Consider the following 21,751-nt stretch of genomic DNA (forward strand, 5'->3'; position numbering starts at 1 on the left):
TTACCTTATTGTAATAAATAACAGCGCATAAAAAAATATCAGATTTTAAAAAAATGGAGAAATCAATAGCAATAACTGCAAAAAGTGGGATAGAATTATCACCTTAAAAAGTAAATACTCAAATGCACGATACGAATGTTCCGATTGTTTCAAATATATGGGGATATTTAATATCCAAGTGAAAATCAATATCAATAACTGCTGAAAATACAATTAAAACCTTATATTAATTTACGATACTAACGGCGTAAATTGAGCATGTCAAAAATTGGTTATCTATATGCATGATTCAAATATTATGCATAAATTTCTGAAAAGAAAATTAAATATATATTTTTTTTAATTTTCAAAAGAAAGATCTTTTTGCAAGAACTCTAACGTGCTCAGACGGTGTGTCTCTATGATTCTGACACAGGGATTATCACTTCATGTTATTTTATACATTAATATGTGCACTCCAGCGTGTCAATTTTATTGAACTTTTCTACATGTACTACATTTTGTACTTAACTTTTTGAGATATAATTTTTGATCATTTTTCCTTAATTTATAACAACCAGTGTAACTTTTTGCACTATGTCATGAGAAGATCATGTAAAGAACCTACACTCATATTGAGCAAAATCTTCAGGAGCATTAATGCAATAATTATTGGCATGCTTTGTTTTTAAGTGATAGACTCAATATTTTGTTTGAGAAAGTTTGTATAAGAACTGAAATAAGAATAACAAAAAGTAAAAATTTAAAATGCTATACAAACTCAAAGGTAAAAGTATAAGGGGAGACAGTGGTAATAAACAATTTATACTTTTATCAAAATAAAACTGGACTCATTTCATCCATGTTTGACTTTTTTGATAGATCTTACTAATTATTTACATTTAAAAAAATATATGATTAGAAAAAACACAAACTGAATCTTATTCAAAACGTTTCACTCTTTCAAATCAATTATAGTTCTAAAATGTAACTGTTTTTACAGTTAACAGAAACTCATCTATGCATCGGAGTTATGTTATTTTTTATTTCTTGCAACAACAAAAAAAAAAAAATCCCAATGAAGAAAACATTCATTTATAAAGAAAAAAATCATAATATATATTTCTTCCACATCATACAAACTTCAATACAACTATTGAAATAAACTTTGTTGGAAATACAAAAATGTACAGAAATAAAAAATTATCTAAAATTTATATTTTTATAAAAAATTACAAAAAGATATTTTAAAACTTTTTACTTTTTTTTGTACTAATGGTGTATCAGTTTTAATTTTCTGATTTATAAAAATATATTTTGAGCTTTAGATTGATATTATCACAATTCTTTAAGTCGTTTTCATATAAGTTTGCGAAATTTCGATTTTGTTTTAATTTCATCACTTTATTAAATAGCATTTCGTATTAGCCCATTTTGAGATATTATCATAAAAGAAAAAAAAAAAGAAAGATCAATAAAGTTTTAACTAAGAAATGTTTTATGGAGAATATAGTAAGGATAAATTAATGAATAAGATAAAAATCATAATAAGTGTAAATTATTGCTCTTATTTACACACAAACAGGAATTTTAACATGTACATTTATTCAAAGGGCTACGGTGGGCCTGGCCTACTTAGATATTTGATTGTCCATCACAGAAATATTGGACATCACTTTCCAAACAGAAAAAAATCTTTGTTTCATGAATCATTTTGTTTAATAAGCTGCATCTACTACATTTTAAATTTTTAAATTCATAACTTTCCATGACTAATTCCAAGAATATTCCATGACTTAACGAAGTTACTATTTTCTCCGACAAAAGCACAACAATAAATTTAAAAAAGCATTATAACATTAATTGAAATGATAGGTATAACGAAAATTCATACTCTGCATCTTTATATTTATTTTAAATTTAAAAAACAGAGTAAAGAAAAAGTTGAAGCAATAAAATAGCAGAAAAAATACAAAAGCAATTTGTTTCTCCTCTTTTTTACTGCAGAAATATATTTTAAAAATGCTTTTCTTGTGTATCGGAGATTAAAGAAATACTCCTGATATTTCTGTTCTCTTTTCGGAATAAAAAAAAATGGCCAATGACTGGCTTGCTTCAGCTAGAATTTTAAATTGATAAAATAAAATAAAAATAATAACAAAAATTCTGAAATTACAGAAGTTTAAAAGATAATTCGCTCTAGAAATGATGTTTTATCTTTCATTTTTTTAAAGAACACCATAATTTTAAAGAACACAATAAAAACATTTTATATTTTAATAAAATATGACTGTGAGTGGGGATTTTGTTACAAATTCAGATATTCGGTACATCATGAAATTGTGTGTGTGTGAGGGGGTAAATTCTATTTTAAAAAAAGAGACTTTTGGGCACCCTGAATCCATGATTTTTTTAAAATAAATAGTTAAAATCAAGACATTTCATGACAAATTTTGTTCAATACCAAGATTTAAGACTTTCCTGGCGTGCAGATACCATGAACCTGTTTCTCTATTGATCATAAATTAAAAAAGTTTTTGAACTTGTGAACATTTGCTATTCAAAAAAGCAAGATCAATTAGAAGTCAAAACTAAATGAACACCAAAGATAATTGCCTAACAGTTATTAAATATAATTAACAGTACACAACTGTAAAACCTCAAAAAAAATTTCAAAATCTTTTGAGCTTTGAAACCAAAGTATTTAATTTACACTCATAACTATTCTAATTTATCCAATCTGAAACAAGTGTAATTTAATACAGGGATTTTGTTCTAGGTTATATTAAAAAATTTTATACTAAAATACTACAACTAATTTATGACATAATTAAAATGAACATACTCATTTTTTTTTACTTCCAATCTTGTCAAGAAATAACATTAGTTGAGTACATGGCTAAGACTTTATTTGTTGAGCTGTTACTACTCACCCCTTTTTGACTTGTTCAGCTAAATGCCAAAAATTGATAAAATGAGATATCTACTTAAAGACACGAGAAAAAGAATGACATTTTTTTCACAAATATAGTTTAAAATTACTAAATTTAATTTAAAAGAAATAATAAAGAATAATTCATAGAGCAAAAAAGTTATTTTATAGATTTATTACAGGGTTGCTACTCAAATCTGGGAAGAAAAAAAAAGCTCCCTGCGTTTTCCCTGTATATATTATACACAATATACTAAGAGGAAACACACAATTACTGCGCAAATTTGTACGCTATATCAGGATAACTAATACTAGTTTTAATTGCTAGAAAAACTTAAATAAGGAACAGTTTAACATACATAAAAAAAATAAAAATACAGCAAATAAAATAGTAAAGTACAACTGAACTATATTTAAATACCCCATAGATTGCACTTAAAGAGGACAACATTTTGTAAAAAAAGAAAATAAGAAATAAATATTCCTTGCATTTTCCCTGTTAATTTAGTTGATTTTTTAATTCCCTTTATTTTTCAGGTTTTCCCTATTCTCCCTGCGGAGTGGCGACCCTGTATTTTACTTTCATTTCCTTAATTTAATTTTAGACGTTAGATATCAACTTTTTAATAAGTTTTTAAGCAATGTCAAAAGACTATGTCAATCAAACCATGTTCAACATTCATTTGTTTAGAAATGAAAATTATCACATTTCATCCATAAAACTCTTGATCACTGTAACAAACATTTTCCTCATTTCTATTCCTAAATATATTTTTTTTAACTGGATTTTTATTCCGATGTATTGTTGAACTATTCAGGGGTGATTGTGATCCCAACTCAAAAATCCTGAAAATTTCTTATTAAAATCATTAATGACGCATTTCAAAAAATTAATGTCTTTATAAAGTTAAATTATTTATATTTTCAAAACATTAAATTCTAAATAAATTATTTACAGCATAATTTAAATGAATAATTATGTATAAGTTTACTTTTATCTCTAATCACATTTATTATTCTGCCAGAAAAAATATTTACAAATGAAAGACGCCAAGTATAAATTCTAGTTCTAATATTTTTAAATAAAATAGACAAGAATTTTTACACACGATCGATGATTTCTTGAAGCTTCTGGACCTAGAATTTCCAGAAACTTGAGGAGTATTGCTAGCAAAAAATCCGGTATTTTTCAGGAGCACAATCACCTCTTTAGCAGACTTAGCTGGTTTAAAACAATGCCGTTTAAACCAAATGATTTAAAAGAAGAAAAAAAACAAAGTCAGAATATTTTTTTTAAAAGAATCTTTTTAATAAATAAATTTTCCTGCATTTATATTGATTTTTTATTTGTTTAAATATTGCGAAGTGACAAGATGGTTTTCTCACCTTTTCGGAAATTTTGAGTTAAATTCCGTTATTTTAAATAAACACAAAACTGCTATTTTCAAATGTTTAGGTAGAATTTGAATTTTCACAAAAATACCAATGTGAAATAAAGTATTGTAAGCAAATTTAAAATAAAAACATGAGGTTTTGTAAAAATGCTTAAAATAAATTAGACCATAACTAATTCAAAAGTAATTCTTGTTCTAACAAAAGTATAAACAAGAATAAGGTGCTTTTCTAAATTTTATTTTTTCAGTTCAATTTCATATTTGTTTTCTGCTACTTAGATAAACAAATTTGAATTGTATACAAATGTGAATTTTATGCTTACATTCATTATTTTAAAATTCATTTAAAATATTTTTTAAGTAAATGTTTCATAATTTTGCAATATGTCAATAAGAACATTGTTATATTTAAAGCTCAATTATGTTAAAATAAATGACACAAAAGTAAATAGTTCTTCGTTTTTCTAACGGTCAAAACTAAAACCCACCTTTACTATAATATGTGTGTATATATTTATGTAACACATTTATCAATTTTATTTCTTTTCATCAATCTGTTATGAAATATTTCTTAATTGAAAAAATACATTTTCTTGAATATCTCATTCTCCTTGATATTAAAATTCGTCACAGTATATATACATATTCACACATTACTAAGATAACATTTAGATATAAAATACTATTTAGCCTTTCGTTTAAAATAAAAAAAATTAAAAAAACACCTGGTTTTTGGGTTTTTATGAAGAAAAAAATAGCTTTTTAAACCCTGTCTACCAGTCGCGAAAAATTTCAGTAACCTTTACTCCCTATTTAATGATTTTCAAGGACTTTTGAGGTAACTATTTTTTTTTCTTCAACAAAAGTAATGTTGAGAAATTGGAATTAGTTTTTAAAAAGAAATGGTTATTAACAGATCCACTAAAATATTTTTATCTGAGATGGTAGACAAAACTTTAAATATTTAATTAATTAAGCTATTTAATTAAATAGCTTAACGAGAAAATTAGAATAATTTTCAGCATCATATTACATAGTTTTTCCTAGATGCAGGTGCTTGACCAATCTTAATGAGCCTTGATTTCTCAAACGTATGTAACGATTTTCTTTAACAGCAGACTTTCTAAGTCTTAGAGACCCATACTTCTCAAAATCTAACTGAATCAATGAATGACTATACATCTTTTGTTGTAAAGAAAAATATGAATATTTATTAATTTTAAGATTTTGGTTTTAGTATGTCTATCATCTTGGTTATTTATTTTTTTAAAAGAAATTTGTCGCGGCATATTTTTTAAATTATTAAGCAACAAAAATTTTTTTATGTATAATGAATACTAAGAAAACATATAAACCAAATTACTGTGAGCATAAGTTTATAGTTATAACAGTCGTCTTTAGATAATTTTTGTTATTGCTTAGCTTAGACATGCTTTTATGAACTGATATAGGTCAAATAAAAATTATACAACCTGGCTGCTTCGAATCAATGTGATCGAGGAAATGTGAAATCAATGCAATTTTAAAATGCAGCATCATGGGAGAAACAAGACAATGTAATATTTCAACTAAATAATATAATTAAAATGATGAAAAGAATAAAATTGATAAATGGGCTACATAATTACAAACATTTAAAATTGTAAAAGTATATTTCAGCTTTAATGATTCTAAAACACACAAAAAAAAAAAAAATAAATAAATTACTTTTTGGTCATTAGCTTTAAATTTAACAAAGTTCTTATTGTTATATTTCAGCATAAACAAAAAAAAAATATTTTAAAAAAATTTCTCAAACTTTTTTTTTAAATGAAGTATAAAAATAGCAATTTTAAACATTATAATAATAAATATGAGCATACTGCATAAATACAATACAAATTTGTTCACCTAAATAATAAAAAATAATTCTTAAATTAAACTGTTAAAATAAAATTTAGAAAAGTAATTCATTCCTGTTTATACGCTTGACTGCAGCAAAAATGTATCTTTTACAAGTTTGTAAAAATAAAGTTTGAAAAACTTTAATTCTTTCAGTCTTTAATTCACACAATTTAACTAATACAAAAAAACTAACATAACAGGGAACAACTAACAATCTATTTTATTTTAAACATTTTAAGAGTTATGATTTTAGCTAAAAATTGATTGCATTAATTTCTTTTACATAGGCTTTTTTTGGAGGGGACAAAATTAATTTTACATAAACAATTAAAAATTGCAGATTTATGTCTATTTCAAGTAGGTGAATTCCAATTATCAATTAAACTCAAAATTGTAACAAATGTGAGAATTTCTATTTCATTTTTCAATATTCAAACTAAAAACATTCACATAAATAGCAGAAAATTTATTTAAAAAGATGTTTATTGAAAAAAAAAATTATAAGAAAACCAGGCTTTATCTTTTTTAAAAAAAAATTTTTTTTTGGTTTTGACCTTGTTTTAAACGGACAAACTATGATTCATGAAAGAAATTAAGGGAAATATACTAATGAACAAAACAAATTGCTATTAAACAACTGAAAACAGAATTTTATTATTTTTTTTAAATGATCTTGAAATGAAAATTTACTGTGGACAGGTAAATAAAATATATATGGGTAATTAAATAAAATATAAACTTAAGGGTAAAAAAAAATTTACACTCAGAGGTAGCTAAATAAGAAATAATAAATCACTTACATGCCGAGGTCATTTAAAATAACTTAATTTTAAAGCAAACGTACGAAGCTAAATTTACATTAAAGATGGCATTTACATAAATTAATGACATAACAGTGAGAGTGAAAACAAAGCGACAAAGAAGAGCCGATCCACACAAATGATTATACATAGGTAGTTCTAAATTAAATTTTTTAAAATACAGAACATCTGAGTCTCAGTTGTTGTTGGTTTACCTCCCACTAGATCTGAACTATGGGCTATTAGCGACAATCTGGGAAACATCGCAGAGGAAGATCCGAAGACATGCCATCACCATTTTAAATCCTCTGGAGAGGGGATGACCTCTGCTTCGGTAGCCTGATGACATGCGAAGTCAATCACTTTGCTTAAAACAGTTTAACGAGGACCGATACAGCACACTCTCGGTCCCTTTGCATGCTGATCAAAGAGGTTACTCACCCGCACACTAACCGCAGCCAGTGATGCTTGACTTCAGTGTTCTATTGGGATCTTGATGATCAGTCAGTTCACTGCGGGACTCTCAGTGCATTTGCAGCTATGCAAAACAATAGCTATGAAGCCCCAACGTTATCACAGCCATTAGGATGAAGTCTATTAAGGCCCATTTAATCCTAAAAATAAAATATATTATTAATAAAATATATAATAAAATAAATATATGTTGTGGGAAACTATCAACAGTTTGAAATTTCTAACTTTTTGGATTGATTAAATAGATCGGTATCATAAGAACTAAATACTGCAACGAGCTTGATTAAAATTTATAAGGTTTATGCCAATATAGCAACAATCTAGGTAAAATGTTCTACAAATGTCACCCAAATGATATGCATGGGTGCCAAATTTGTCGAAATGTTAGGAATTAGCAAAATAAAAATAAAAAAAAAAATTTTATATTGAATTCCATGAGTTAAAAAAAATTTCTAATTTTATTATTCTAAGCTGAAGGTTTCGGTAGCGAATATTATAGAAATAAATAAGTTCTTCCGCGCGTTGCAGGGTGGCCACAGTCTTGAAAATTTTTAAAAGAGGCGCCAATTACTTAATGAGGTTATTGCAAGTTTCAAAGGCTTTAATTTTAGGGATATTTCATGAATACAATTTGTCAGCTGTAACATAAATTTACAAATATTTTTGGATAACAATTGCTACCAGCTTTTAAATTTTTCTGGAAAGTGGCTACACTTGGAAGGCTTGTCCACCCACCCCCCTTTTCCATGAGATGAAGCATTTAAAATTGAAATGTTTAAATTTCAAATTTACATGCTTTCTGTGGACTGACAGCGAGATTTGTCTATCAGCTAAAAGAAATATCTTTTAGGCTTTGAGAATTTCCTTTATTTAGGAATTTTTAGATTTAGATTTTAATAAACAGTACTCCTAAATCATTATCTTATATTATAACAATGGTAAAAGCATACTTAATGTTTATAATAATTATTCTTAATGTTTCTGATAAAAATTACTTTACATGATATTTACTATTTTGGACAATGTATTTGTCAACAAAAAAAAAAAGTTAAGTTCCGTTTTATGTATAAGACGCATTGCAGTGTAATGATATTGATGTGTATGGTTTTAATTTTTTATGTTGATAGAAGTCAATGAAAACTGCATTTATCTAAAAACAGAGAGCTTTAAATGCAATTTTTTTAATAATATTTATAAATGCAAATAAATTCTAGTGAAGTTTCATTATTATATGTGTCCCAATTTCTGTTTTTTATTGTATGCAGCTGTCTCTTATCTCATAGCATGTGTACCATAATATAAATTATGCAAACATAAAGTTTTATTTTTCCCCTTCAAGTTTATCTACCATATTAAGATCTCGGTACACTAAAAGAATAGTACTCCCATTAGTCTACTAAATTTTAATTGTTTGGTGTGACTTTAAAAACTTATAATATTATAATTTATGCCTGACTAAGTTCTACTAGATAACAGAAAAGTCTGAAGCATCTGAAACAGGCTTCCCCGACCCCGGGATGACTATTTCCTCCAATCAGATAGCTTATTATAGTCACTAACTAGGCTTGTTATAAGAGTGAGAAAAGTATAAAAAAGCTAAAATACAGATATCAACTCGTGAAAAAATAATTTAAAAAAAGTATGTAAAACTCATTTTCATAATTTACATACTTATTTAAAGTTATAATTTGTGCACATTAACAGTCTAACAAACCAAAGATTATCATGATTAAATAGGATAACATAGTAAAGTAAAACAAAATAATTCAGAAATATTAAGAAAAATAGACACTAAAGATTTTTTTTTTATTCAGGAACTTTTTTCTAAAGTTTAAAAAGTTTGAAATTTTGTCCAGGGACAAGTCAGATCAATCTCTTGCCTGGCTATAAAAGAAATCAGCTATAAAACTGAAATGTTATGAATATATTACACCAAAGACCATAATAATCTTCAATTAGTAACAATCTTTAATAATTAAGAGTTTAAAAAAAAAAAAAAAAAGGATGGTAGATTTTGACTTGAAAATATTTTGTATTTCATGCAAATTCTGCACTTAATACACAATAGAATTATTTACTTAATGGACAGAAAACAATTGAGAAAAATATTATAAAAACTTTAAAATGGCGAGCATAAATTATTAAATTGATCATTAATTTTTGTAAAGATTTAAAAAAATTTTTGGCTGAAGCAATGTAACAAAAGCAAAAGAAACATTAAATAAATTGTATGTGAAAACCAAAAACTAATCTATAAAATATAATACTACAATTTAAAAGAAAAACAAAAATTTTAAACATAGAAATGTTTAATAAATATAAATTATTATATCTTCCTCTTACAAAGTAAATATTATGTTTAAAAAAAAAGTCACAAAATATAATTAAACAGCAAAAAAAAAGAAATAATTACACCTGCATAAACAAATATTTTTGATGAAAAATGTAGATCTCCAACTTTTTTTTTAACACATAAAAATTAAAAAAAATAATTAAATTTATTGCGCCTAGCTAACTGAAAAATACCTTGTTTTCGTACCCTCTTGTCCACCAATACCACAAGGATAAATAGATACAGAACCTCTGTTCATCATCCAGTGCACTTTAAAAAAAAGTCATTTCAAACTATTTAACTGAGAATATGCTCTGAAAGAGAATATAAAAATTTTATAAAATGTCAACTAAACATCCATAGAAAAGTATATAACAATGTTTTCGAGTAAAGACATGACAACTTACTTCATTGAAATGAAGTAAATTTTCATGCCTGGGGAAAAAAATCAAAATTGAAGCAAAGAGGACGAAGTTTATTCACAGTGGAGAAAACGCTAAAGTCAAAGTTGGCACGCATTAGACAATTGACTGTTTTATCCAGATTTAACCACAGTTTTAACACTCATATCAGAAACCTAAAATTTTAGGTAAGAAAATAATTGTTAGCTAATATGAATGTGAAGTAATTATAAATAAATAAACATAGAAAATAAAAAGTGATCAACTATGATGTTCAATTGTTCTGACATTAACCCCCCTTTTAGTTTTGATAATCACTGTCGAAAATCATAAGTTTTGGTGAAGAGGATGATTGATTATTAATAATAAATATTGAATAATTATGACTAAGAATTTTCAAAATTGTAATTTATCTAATTTACTGCTAGAAAAATATATAGAAATTGAAAAAAAATTATGATTTTTTTTTCCAGCACAAAGTGCAGTCACTGAAATATACAAAGTTTAATAAATAAAGTTATGAAATAAAAAAAATAGAAGTAAATTTTGTTTCCTCCCCACAGATCTAATAAAATAAGTCAGAGTTTAACAGATGTAACAGTTGCTACAGTCAAATTTTTAATTTTCACTTCAAATCTATTGCAGTTTATTAGTAGTATATTTCATTTGAATTACCTATATGATAACTAAAATTTATTGAAAATAATCTATTTGATTAAATTTGTATGAATACATTATTTTCATATTAAGTTATGCTGAAGCTACCAAATATTATACACTCATTTTTAAATTATTTTGCATACAAGCAATGGACAGATTTAGTTTTATCTTATGCTTAGCAAAGTGCTTCTTGTTAAAATTCTTAGTTGAACTATTTACGGAATTAGTTGCAAATCACAGTTTTTCAAATTTTTACATTTTATGCAGATTCTTAAAATAGAGATACTTAAATAATTTCAAATAGAGACCTGCTTTTACAAAAAAAAAAAAAAAAAAAAAAAAAAAACAGAATTTTAGAATTACAGCTTTCTAAAGATCTGCAGTTTCATCAAAGCTAGTGAAATCACTTGAGTATTGGGAAATTTATTTTAATAACTGTACTAAATATTGTTATCAACTTGATAAAGCACTTTAACCGATTGATTGAAAAAAATTAATCGATTTATACGAGTAAATGATATAATGATTACATAGCAAAATTATTCTGCAAAATATATATAATTGTGCACTTTACAGTATAAAATTTTTTAGATTATTATTGCTAAATAAAATATGCAAGTTATCTTCTGGCATCGAATTATCGTTGAATAAACCAACTTAATAATTGTGGGCAAAAAATTTTAAATTCGACTAAAAAGTCATTCAGATATGACGAAATATTCGAAATAAAAAACTTAACATCAATGGGTACAAATTTTGGACTACTCTCCTGACCAAACTATTGAGACCTTTTCCACGATTGTGGATCAGAAATCCTAATTCTTCAGAATATTTTGGGAGTCAGATACCCTAATCCATCTGATTTTGTCTTTAAAATGTCATCTGCACTAATTAATTGCCATATTTGAGATCACCCTTTCAAACCATTAGGACTGAGTCAGAGAATGTGAAGATCTGATCATTAGATCAAAAATCATCCTGGGTGGTCTGCTTATTTTTTTCACGCTGCACACATAAGCATGAAAAACAAATAATGTGAATTACAAAAAAAAAAATTCACAGGTTAAGATTATACAATTATTAGTGACAACTTTAGTTCTAATTACGCTAAGACATCTGTCTAAATTGTACCATCAATATTCAGACGAATAACAACTACCAACTCAACAATTAGAACAATAGTAATTATCTGTAATGTAAACTGAACAGTTATAATATATCGAACATAATAACCTTAAAATATAAATAATACATTAGTCATTAAGAAAGCGAATAAATTATTTTAGATACATTTTTAATATATGATGTATAATATGAATAATAATTATATTAGTAATTATAATGCAAATATTATGCATGATTGAAATAATTATGTAGATGGGTGTTTAATAAAATATCTTCAATGACAAAAAAGAAACTTGTCACTGGTTTTTATAAGTTTTTGCCACATTTCGACAAACAGTTTATTATAATTTTCGACAGGTTTTTGACATGTCGTGTCAAAACCAGCTTTTGATGCAAAAACTAAAACCCTGGATAGTAAATGAAATCTCTCCAAGAATTTTTCCATATCACAAGAACCTGTCGTGCAAACTGCTATCGCCAATGCATTTAATAGATTTTAAAATCTCAATTTAAAAAAAAAAAAGAAGAAAAAAATATACAAACTTGATTGGAGGTTATGAGATATATATCCTTCAAGTTGGTCCTTGTCTGTAATGTGTCCAGTACCTTGTAAACCACTGCCCGGAAGTTGCAAATATTTGGAGATTATTCAGCCACAGATCATGATAGGGAAATCTTCCAATTGCCCAATAATATATATGTTTTTTTTTCTCCCGAGTAACACTTTTTCCTAGAGAAATATCAAACATTAAAACAACTTTTTTTAAAGCATCTTATAATTAAAATCTAATTGTATAGCTGTAATCCTTCAATATTTTACATAAACAATATAAAACCTTTTTTTTAAAAAAATTATGATCTAAAGAATTATTAAAATATAATGAATTTTAATTAATACAACTAAATATAACAGGTACACAACACCAAATCACAAATTTAATTCACAACTACTAATAGCATAGAAATTTTTATAATCATATAACGTTAAGTATGAATACTTAAAGGAAATTTTAAATATAATATACTGATATTACACCTACATTTTAGAAAAATTTAAAAATGAAAATTATTACATTTTATATCTTTTAAGAAAATCAATATAGAAATGCATAAAATATTTACTAGTATAATAAATGGTTAAACTGAGCTCAAAAATAAGTAACCTTAAAATTAAATCATGAAATACCTATTGCATTTTAATATATTTCACAACGTAAGCTATATTAAAATTTAATTTAGGCCAAGGGTCAGCAAATTAGTAGATAGAAAAAATAAAAAACAAAAGAAGTAACAAAAATTACAAATTGCAGATTTGCAATGTGAAACCAAAGCAACTAACAGAAAGCTTACTTGTTACTCAAATTAATTGGTTAATTCTATGTAGCTAAACTTTAAAAAAAGTATTCCTTTAATTTGAGTGTTGTAAAATCACCGGAAAATTATAAGATTAATTACATTTTATTATATTTGAAAATGTAAACAGTATTAAAACTCAATTTAGACCACCGCTGATCATAGGGGAAAAAATATAACACAAGAAACAACACACATTTCAAATAGTAGATTTGCAAAGTTAAGCTAAAGAACTAACTTCATCCAATAACAAAAAGTCTGTTACTGAAATAAAATGGTCAATACTATAATAGTTAAGCAATAAAAAGAGTGCTTTTTAATTTAAAGATTTCATGAATTGTTTCATTATGGCAGCAGTAACTGAGAAATACTAATTGTAAATACATAAAATTGTAAATAAAAACACTTTATTTAAAATAACGGATGTGATATTCTACTTTATTTACAAAAATAAAATTAATATATCTGCCTGGAAATAAAGACAGATGTACAGACGGTGGCTAGCTTAGCCTTGGAGTAGAGAGGTCCCTGGGACAATCCAGACCCTTAATCCTTGTTCATGATAAATAAAAGATGACATGACACAAAATTAGTTTCGCTTATTAAAGGTGCAAATGTTAATAATAGATTGCAAATATTACAGAGTGATTTACGTTGTGTAAGAACGACTATTAAGAACAAATTTAAGATTTCCAATAACAGCGCTTCGCCTAAGCCTTGAATTTGTTAACCAATCAAATTCAACGATGCGCGTAGAAATTTGCACCTCAGAACGAGTCTTGTTGCGGAATTTTGTTTTTAATGTAAATTTGTAATTTTTTCTTCTTTTTGTTTTCTACTTACAAATGTAAGCCTCATGCTATACTTTGTGGTGCATGAGGAGTTTTAAGTCGTTTAAATAAAAAAAAATAAAAAAATAAAGAACTTGTTGTTACTTTACGTCGCACTAGAGCTGCACAATGGGCTATTGGCGACGGTCTGGGAAACATCCCGGAGGATGATCCGAAGACATGCCATCACAATTTTGATCCTCTGTGGAGGGGATGGCACCCCTGCTTCGGTAGCCCGACGACCTGCGTGCGAAGTCGAGCACTTTACGATAGCACAGCTTAACGAGGACCAATACCGCACACCCTCGGTCCCTACGCAGACTGATCCAAGTGGTCACCCACCCGCACACTGACCGTAGCCAGTGATGCTTGACTTCGGTGATCTGCTGGGTCCACTGCGGGACGATCAGTCCACTGCGGGACGAGACGGTTACGATGTATTTCCATTGGGGAAAAGGTCGCCAATTCAATGATTGTTGATCATAGTATCTTTTTAAAAATTCGAATTAACGACTTTTTAAAAATCTTTTAATCTTTTGATTTTAATCTTTTTGTTTTGAAAATCCATCCTTCAAGATATGATTATGATGTGCCATAATAAGAGTGTTTTTTTCGTTATTTATTCTTCTTTTGAAATAAAGAGAAATACTTGAAAGAAAAAAAAAAAATTTTGTGATAGTGGGGAAAAAAAAGTGTTTGTATGCTGGTTTTAATTAATTAAATTTCATTTTACCTTATCGCATAAAAACAAATAAAAAAAAAAACAGACTAAAATATGTTAATTTTTCGAGTTGAAAATATTTCTTATATGATTAAAAATAACATTAAAAATTTTATTTATTAATATTCAAGGATTCTATTTTTTCATTTTTCCTTGAGTGAAATACGAAGAATTCGAGCTAGATTTATTATTATTATTATTATTTTAAGTTTGTTATGAATTCGAAATACGAGGATTTAAAACATCCAGAACATGCAGTTTGTTTCGTAAAAAAGTCTTTATTATGAACTTTCAGAATATCAGAATCCTTTACAAAAAATGACCATTCGAAGTCTCAAATCGGTATTTCAGCGATAGAGAGAAAAAGAAATTTTTTTTTTGTCAAAATCGAACCATTATAAGAATGAAGTTGGTTGAGAAAATATTAAAACCACTTTGAATACGGTTTAAACTTGGTGTTTTTAATAGATTTTGATCAAGTTTCATGTTTTGATGTTTTCAGACAGGACCCCCTCAGGCGGCGATTGATAGCGTTTTCTTTCTTTTTTCCTCTCTATTAAATTCACGACTCCCACTACGCAGACTTTTATGACTTCTATTTTTTAAAAGGGTACTAAAAATATGCATCGAGGCAGTTTTTACGGAACAACCTATATTTTGTAGCATTAAATTCTCGATTTGTTTAGGTTAATGCGATAAAATAGAAATATATGCTCGTTTATTTTTCTATTCAGCTAATTGACTATAACAATAAGTTGAATTATTTTGTTTTATTTTTATATTATAACCGTCGTTGAACAGCCGACCCAATTTTTGGGTTTACGTTTACTAATGTTCACCTACGTAGCGTTGTAATTTTGAACCCAATCCAGAAGACAAGGAAACTCATGGATCAAATATTGGGAGAAATTTGCCTTTGTGAGGACTTTTTGATGGAACCAACCCGCATTTGCGGGTTGGATGGGCATTACATGGAGAGGAAGACACCTCCCACGGTTAGCCTAACGGCTAGGGGATCCGTCTGCCACTGAGGATATCTCATATCAGCACTGTGGTCAGAGCAAGCCGGATGCGGAATTCATATCGACCAGCCATCGCCGGAATCGAACCCCCGTTCACCTCATTGGAAGGTGAACGCTCTTAACTCTGAACCATCGCAGCTCAAGTTAAATTATTTAACAGAAATCACTACCGAAGGGCCGGGATAGCCTGGTTGTTAGGGCACTGGACCCATGTCCAAGAGGACGCTGGTTCGAACCCCGCCGGCTAAGGACTCCCCGGGCAGTAAACGGTGACTGATGCACGTTAAATCTGTCTAGTCACAAAACCCCCCATGTTCCCATAACAAATCAAACCTCTGGGGGTACTGATCCAGGAGTTACCTTGTCTTCTGGATTGGTTCAAAAGTACAAGTCTACGGAGTTGAACATTAGTAGTCGTAAACACAAAACAAAAGTGGGTCGGCTGTTCAACGACGGTTATAACATATAAAAATCACTACCGTAACTTTAAAACTACTCAAACATACACATTGTTCTACTAACTGGTCATGCGTTTCTACTATTTATATCCTAAAGGCAAGGGGTATATACATATACCTACTTATCGTAAGTGTGATTAATTTCTTCAAAAAGTCCTGCACGAAGGCTAGATTTTCGCAATGCTTGTCCCAGGAGTTTCCTTGTTTTCTGGGTTGGGTTCAAATTTTAAGGCTACAGAATTGAACATTGATATGCGTTAACTCAGAAATGTGTTACCCGTTCAACGGTGGTTATGAAATAAAATAACATTCAATTAACCAATGTCTTTTCATCTGCTTTCTTTAAAAAAAAAAAAAAATTATAAGAAATTCTTATGACACATTATAAGATAAACTTTTCTACAAAATGGTCATAATATCAGGAAAATTGTGAGACACTCAACTCGATTCTTACAAGTTATACCTAATATTTATTTTTTGTTCAAAGCGATAAAAAAGCTTTTTTCTTAATAATTTTTTTACATTAGTTTAAGTAATTCAACATTATATGATATTTGGTATATATTCAAAATAAAAATACTATTCATATGCGGAAATACACCTTGGAAGGATAATATTTTAAAACAATACACTTATCATTGGAAAACCAATTACATTTAATTATCGAAAAAGAAAAACAATTATCATGTTATTTTTTGACTAGCTGATTGCTATCTATCACATGTTATTCGTTAAGAGAAAAAAACAAAACATGCATGTTAGTTAGCATTGTGTGCAAGCATTTTTAGTTAGGAAATGAGTTATTTTAATCATTTCGTTAAAACTTTATTTGTTAAAAAAGGCATTCGCGCTACAATACATAAACAATATAACAATTTCAGAATCAAAAAGGCGTATTATAGATCGTATTTCACATTTTATTTTTAAAATTTAACTGCATGTTTCTAATGACATTTGTAAGCATAATAACAATATTGTTTACATGTGTACTAATTTTGATGAAAAATATATAAACAGTACAAAAACTAGTTATACAAATTATTTAATCTACTGATTTTAAAAGTTTTGATTCTAATCGAAATGTGCGTTTTGCAGAACTCCCTCCCTGCCCTTTGTATCAAACTGTTGCAGTTTTAAGAACTCCTACCCTCCCTTCCAGGCGGGATGTCATTATTTTATGTGCTATTATTAATTTTATCGTATCTTACACTAAAAATTCCTATTTAGTGAATTAGCAAGTTTGAAAGGAAACTATGAAAAAGATAATGACTTAAATATGGGAATCATGCAAGAAAAGGAAAAAAAATTAGAATTCCTCTCTAAAAAGGAGACCTTACAAAGAAAAGATTGAAAAACACAAATGGATGACAAGGGAAGGGTCTAGGGAAGGGAAGTGGGGAGGGCGGAAGTAACTTTGAGCGATTTTTAAATAATTAATATGTTGGCAAGTAATCAGAAGAATTTGCAGCCGTAATTTAGTTTCTCATTTTATTCATTTTTTTTTTCTATCCTCCTCAGTTTTTATTTCTTTATACTTTTCATACTTTTTAAGAAATATAACTCAACTAAACTCAAACACAAACCCGTATTTTCCTTGCATTAAATGTAACTTTTTTTCGAAGGATTTCGATTCGTTATCATCAAAACATGGAGGGTTGTTGCCTTGCCCGTAGTCTATAAAATACGGGTTCCAAATATTAAGGCTGGTGAGCGACTGAAAGCTCGGTACCCTAATTGTTAATGTCACTTTGTGCGTATGTCGCTATTACTGAAAAACTTTTAAAGCAAATCGTAAAATTTATGCACACGATTATAAAATTTCTTTATCCGATGATAATTCAACATAAAAAATAGTTTTTAATAATTATTTAAACTAATTCAATAATATCCTCCTTAGTTTTGCGTGTGAATTGTGTTTAATCGATGAAAGGCCCTCGAGTGCAAAGGGTTAAATTTATTCGCTTTTTCTTTTTTAAAGCGTTACTTTTAAAAATAACCGTCATTCAGGTGATTTGCAACGTCCGCCCTTAAACCGCTTCGCTGATTATCCCGAGTTAACTCGGGTACGTATATATTGCAAATATTTATTATCCCGAGAAAACTCGGGCATAGCAGAATTTGTCGGTACGCTTTGTTTTCCTAAAGCAAAAAAAAAAAAAAAAAAAAAAAAAATCTGCTGTGATCAGAAGTTTGTTAGGGAGTTATGCTGTTAGATTGTGGGACTGCAAACATGTTTTGTGCAATTGTTTATACGATGGTTGATGACATTACATAGGAGAAAGAGGGTAAAACAAATGGGACATCACTTCACTGGCTGTTGTAAAGTGTTAATTTGTTTGTTTGTCACTTTTAAAAACTATTATACAAAGACTACTATTTAATTTTCTTCACTTTCCCGAGATAACTCGGGATAGTAAACTAATAGTGAATTAAATATTTTTTCACAAATAAAAAAAAAAAAAAAATTTAACTTAAAACTTGTTTATTATGTTTTGTTTCAGTTCCTTGTATTTATTAATGAAATAAAAAAAAATATATCGTTTTTATGCATTTGTTTCAACAAATATTGGTAAGGGAAGCGGTTAATGTGTATATTTTTAGAATCCTTGTCAGAAATGAGGACAAAAAAAGTCGTAAATTAATGTTTAACACCGTCAAAAATATAACAATAATTATTGAAGAAGCTGGGACTAAAATCTTCTTAGCGTGTATAACATAGCTTCCCAACTTATTTTGGGTCACCGTCCTCTTCACAAGTGAAAAACCTTTCAGCTCCAGCGTATAGAAAAATATTTGAATATGAAGTTATAAACATTTTAGTCCCATATTAAGTCGTTTAACATTTTTGCTTTGATGCTCTTCCGAAACCTTTCTATCAAATAATGGAAAATATATTTTATAGCTGATGCATTTAAACTATAAACGTATTTTTTGTTCCTAATTTTTGTAAAAATATCTACTATGCAGGTAGGTAGGTACTTTATTGACGACGCATTAGAGCTACACAATGGGCTATTGGCGACGGTCTGGGAAACATCCGTGAGGATGATCCGAAGACATAATATCGCAATTTTGATCCTCTGCAAAGGCTCCCCTGCTTTGGTAGGTCGACGACCTGCGCACGAAGTCGAGTACTATATGGTAGAATAGCTTAACGCGGACCAATACGGCGCATCCTCGGTCCCTACGCAGGCTGATCAATATGGTTACCCACTCGCACACTGACAGCAGCCAGTGATGCTTAACATCGGAGTTCTATCATAAGTAAATAATTTAAGTGTTTTTGCGTAAAAATAAATTCAGCGGAATCATTTTGAAATTTAAATTAAATACTTAATTAAATATTTTTGTTATATTTCATTGAAAAATTTTTTCGACAAATTTTATCAGAGCTGCTGTAGATAGAGCGTTCACCTCTCAATGAGAAGCCCTAGTTTGGAAACCCAGAGGTGCTGGTTGATTCGAATTCCGGTCCCGACTCGCACCGAACACAGTGCACTCGTAGGATATCCTCAGTGGTAGATGGATCAAGGGTTAGTATACCTCAGCCTTCGGGCTAATTGTGAAATGTTTTCGTGGTTTTCCTCTCACTATAACGCAAATGCGAATTAGTTTCATCAAAATGACCTCCGCGAGAGCTAGTTTATCCCAATGCTTGATCTATGAGTTCTCTTGTCTTTTGGGCTGGGTTCAAAATTACAAGGTTAGTTGAACATAGATAGTCGCAAACTCAGAATTGCGTCTACTGCTCAATGCCGACAATATAATAAAAATGTTATTTGGTAGATCTGCAATCCACCGCCTGATTTTTTTTTATTAGTACTACTCTGAGTGAAATATTTTTAAAAATCGAATCACATATACTTTATGAGTTAACAAAAAATGTGAGGTAAAGTATATTTGAGATCATCCCTTTCAATTATCACACAAAAATAAAAAAAAAAGCACATAAATTATACAAATGAACTATCTTACCAATACCTTCAAGAATTCTTTACAAAAAGTGTTAAAAAAAACAAATATTTGCATACTTCATAGTTTTCTAGTATCAAATTTCTAAATTTGAAAAATAGTATATTTAATTAAAATAAAGGATACATCAATCTTCAAAATTTTCCGAAAATCCATAACATCTCTTAATCAACCACAATCTTGTTAGGTCCCTGCAGAAGGGCTGCACCGCCTAATGCGATAATTCCCCCATCCCTGTCGGGAAACTATGACACAGAAAAAAAAAGAATTGAAAGGCCATTATAAAAAGAAAGAATACAATTTTTTCAACAATCTGAATATAAAAATTTTCCTTGGTATGATGTTTTGGTATATAAAACTCTATTTTCTGGCAGAGTTTGAAAATTATAAGTTAATATTAAAGGGAGTTACGGAGTGAGTGGTGTGCGTAGCTCCGGAGACGAAATTTATCCCTTTTTCAGCTATTAATCCCACATTCCCAAAGAAAAATAATTATTTCTCTCTATATAACACTTTATTCACGTTGAAATATCGAAAAATGAAATATAAAAAAAGTTAAATGAAATGAAAAGAAAAAAAAATTAAAAAGTGAACCGTGACCCTGACCGAACCCCTGACCACCGCATCTACAAACTTCTTTACCCGTAGCGCTAACAACCACACCAAGACTCACACGATGCTTCCACGAATATATAGCTTAAAGAACTTCCTTGCGGTTAATTAACAAAATCTATTTTGGCCCATTATGTGCTCTCTAATTAGGGTATAAAAATTTTCCTTGGAATGATGTTTTGGTATATAAAACTCTATTTTCTGGCAGAGTTTGAAAATTATAAGTTAATATTAAAGGGAGTTACGCAGTGAGTGGTGTGCGTAGCTCCGGAGACGAAATTTATCCCTTTTTCAGCTATTAATCCCATTTTCCCAAAGAAAAATAATTATTTTTATCTATATAACACTTTATTCTCGTTGAAATATCGAAAAATAAATTTTAAAAAATAAAATAAGGTAAATAGAAAAAAAAATTAAAAGTTAGTCCGTGACCTGGACCGAACCCCTGACCACCGCGTCTACAAACTTCCTTACTCATAGCGCTAACAACCACACCACGACTCACACGATGCTTCCACGAATATATAGATTAAAGAACTTCCTTGCGGTTAATTAACAAAATCTATTTTGGCCCATTATGTGCTCTCTAATTAGGGTATAAAAATTTTCCTTGGTATGATGTTTTGGTATATAAAACTCTATTTTCCGGCAGAGTTTGAAAATTATAAGTTAATATTAAAGGGAGTTACGCAGTGAGTGGTGTGCGTAGCTCCGGAGACGAAATTTATCCCTTTTTCAGCTATTAATCCCATTTTCGCAAAGAAAAATAATTATTTTTATCTATATAACACTTTATTCACGC

At 28.6% G+C, this 21,751-nt stretch overlaps 1 long non-coding RNA gene across 5 annotated transcripts; it reads right to left on the reverse strand.

Annotated features, from left to right (window-relative positions):
* Positions 1 to 2,883: 2,883 nt before the first annotated feature.
* LOC147808297 (uncharacterized) lies at positions 2,884 to 12,687 on the reverse strand. Of its 5 annotated transcripts, XR_015434823.1 has the most exons (5): positions 12,525 to 12,687; positions 10,203 to 10,372; positions 9,990 to 10,109; positions 7,431 to 7,603; positions 2,893 to 2,962 (listed from the first exon to the last, which is right to left on the reverse strand). It is a non-coding gene; the product is annotated as an uncharacterized LOC147808297 (long non-coding RNA). The 5 variants fall into 5 exon arrangements; XR_015434821.1 differs by lacking the exon at positions 10,203 to 10,372 and having other exon boundaries at positions 2,884 to 2,931; positions 12,525 to 12,685; XR_015434824.1 differs by lacking the exon at positions 10,203 to 10,372 and having other exon boundaries at positions 2,894 to 2,962; positions 12,521 to 12,686.
* Positions 12,688 to 21,751: the final 9,064 nt, after the last annotated feature.

Source organism: Parasteatoda tepidariorum, chromosome 6, assembly GCF_982258835.1.
Source record: "Parasteatoda tepidariorum strain Cologne lab strain chromosome 6, Ptep-v5.0, whole genome shotgun sequence".
In the NCBI taxonomy this organism is placed as follows: Eukaryota; Metazoa; Arthropoda; class Arachnida; order Araneae; family Theridiidae; genus Parasteatoda; species Parasteatoda tepidariorum.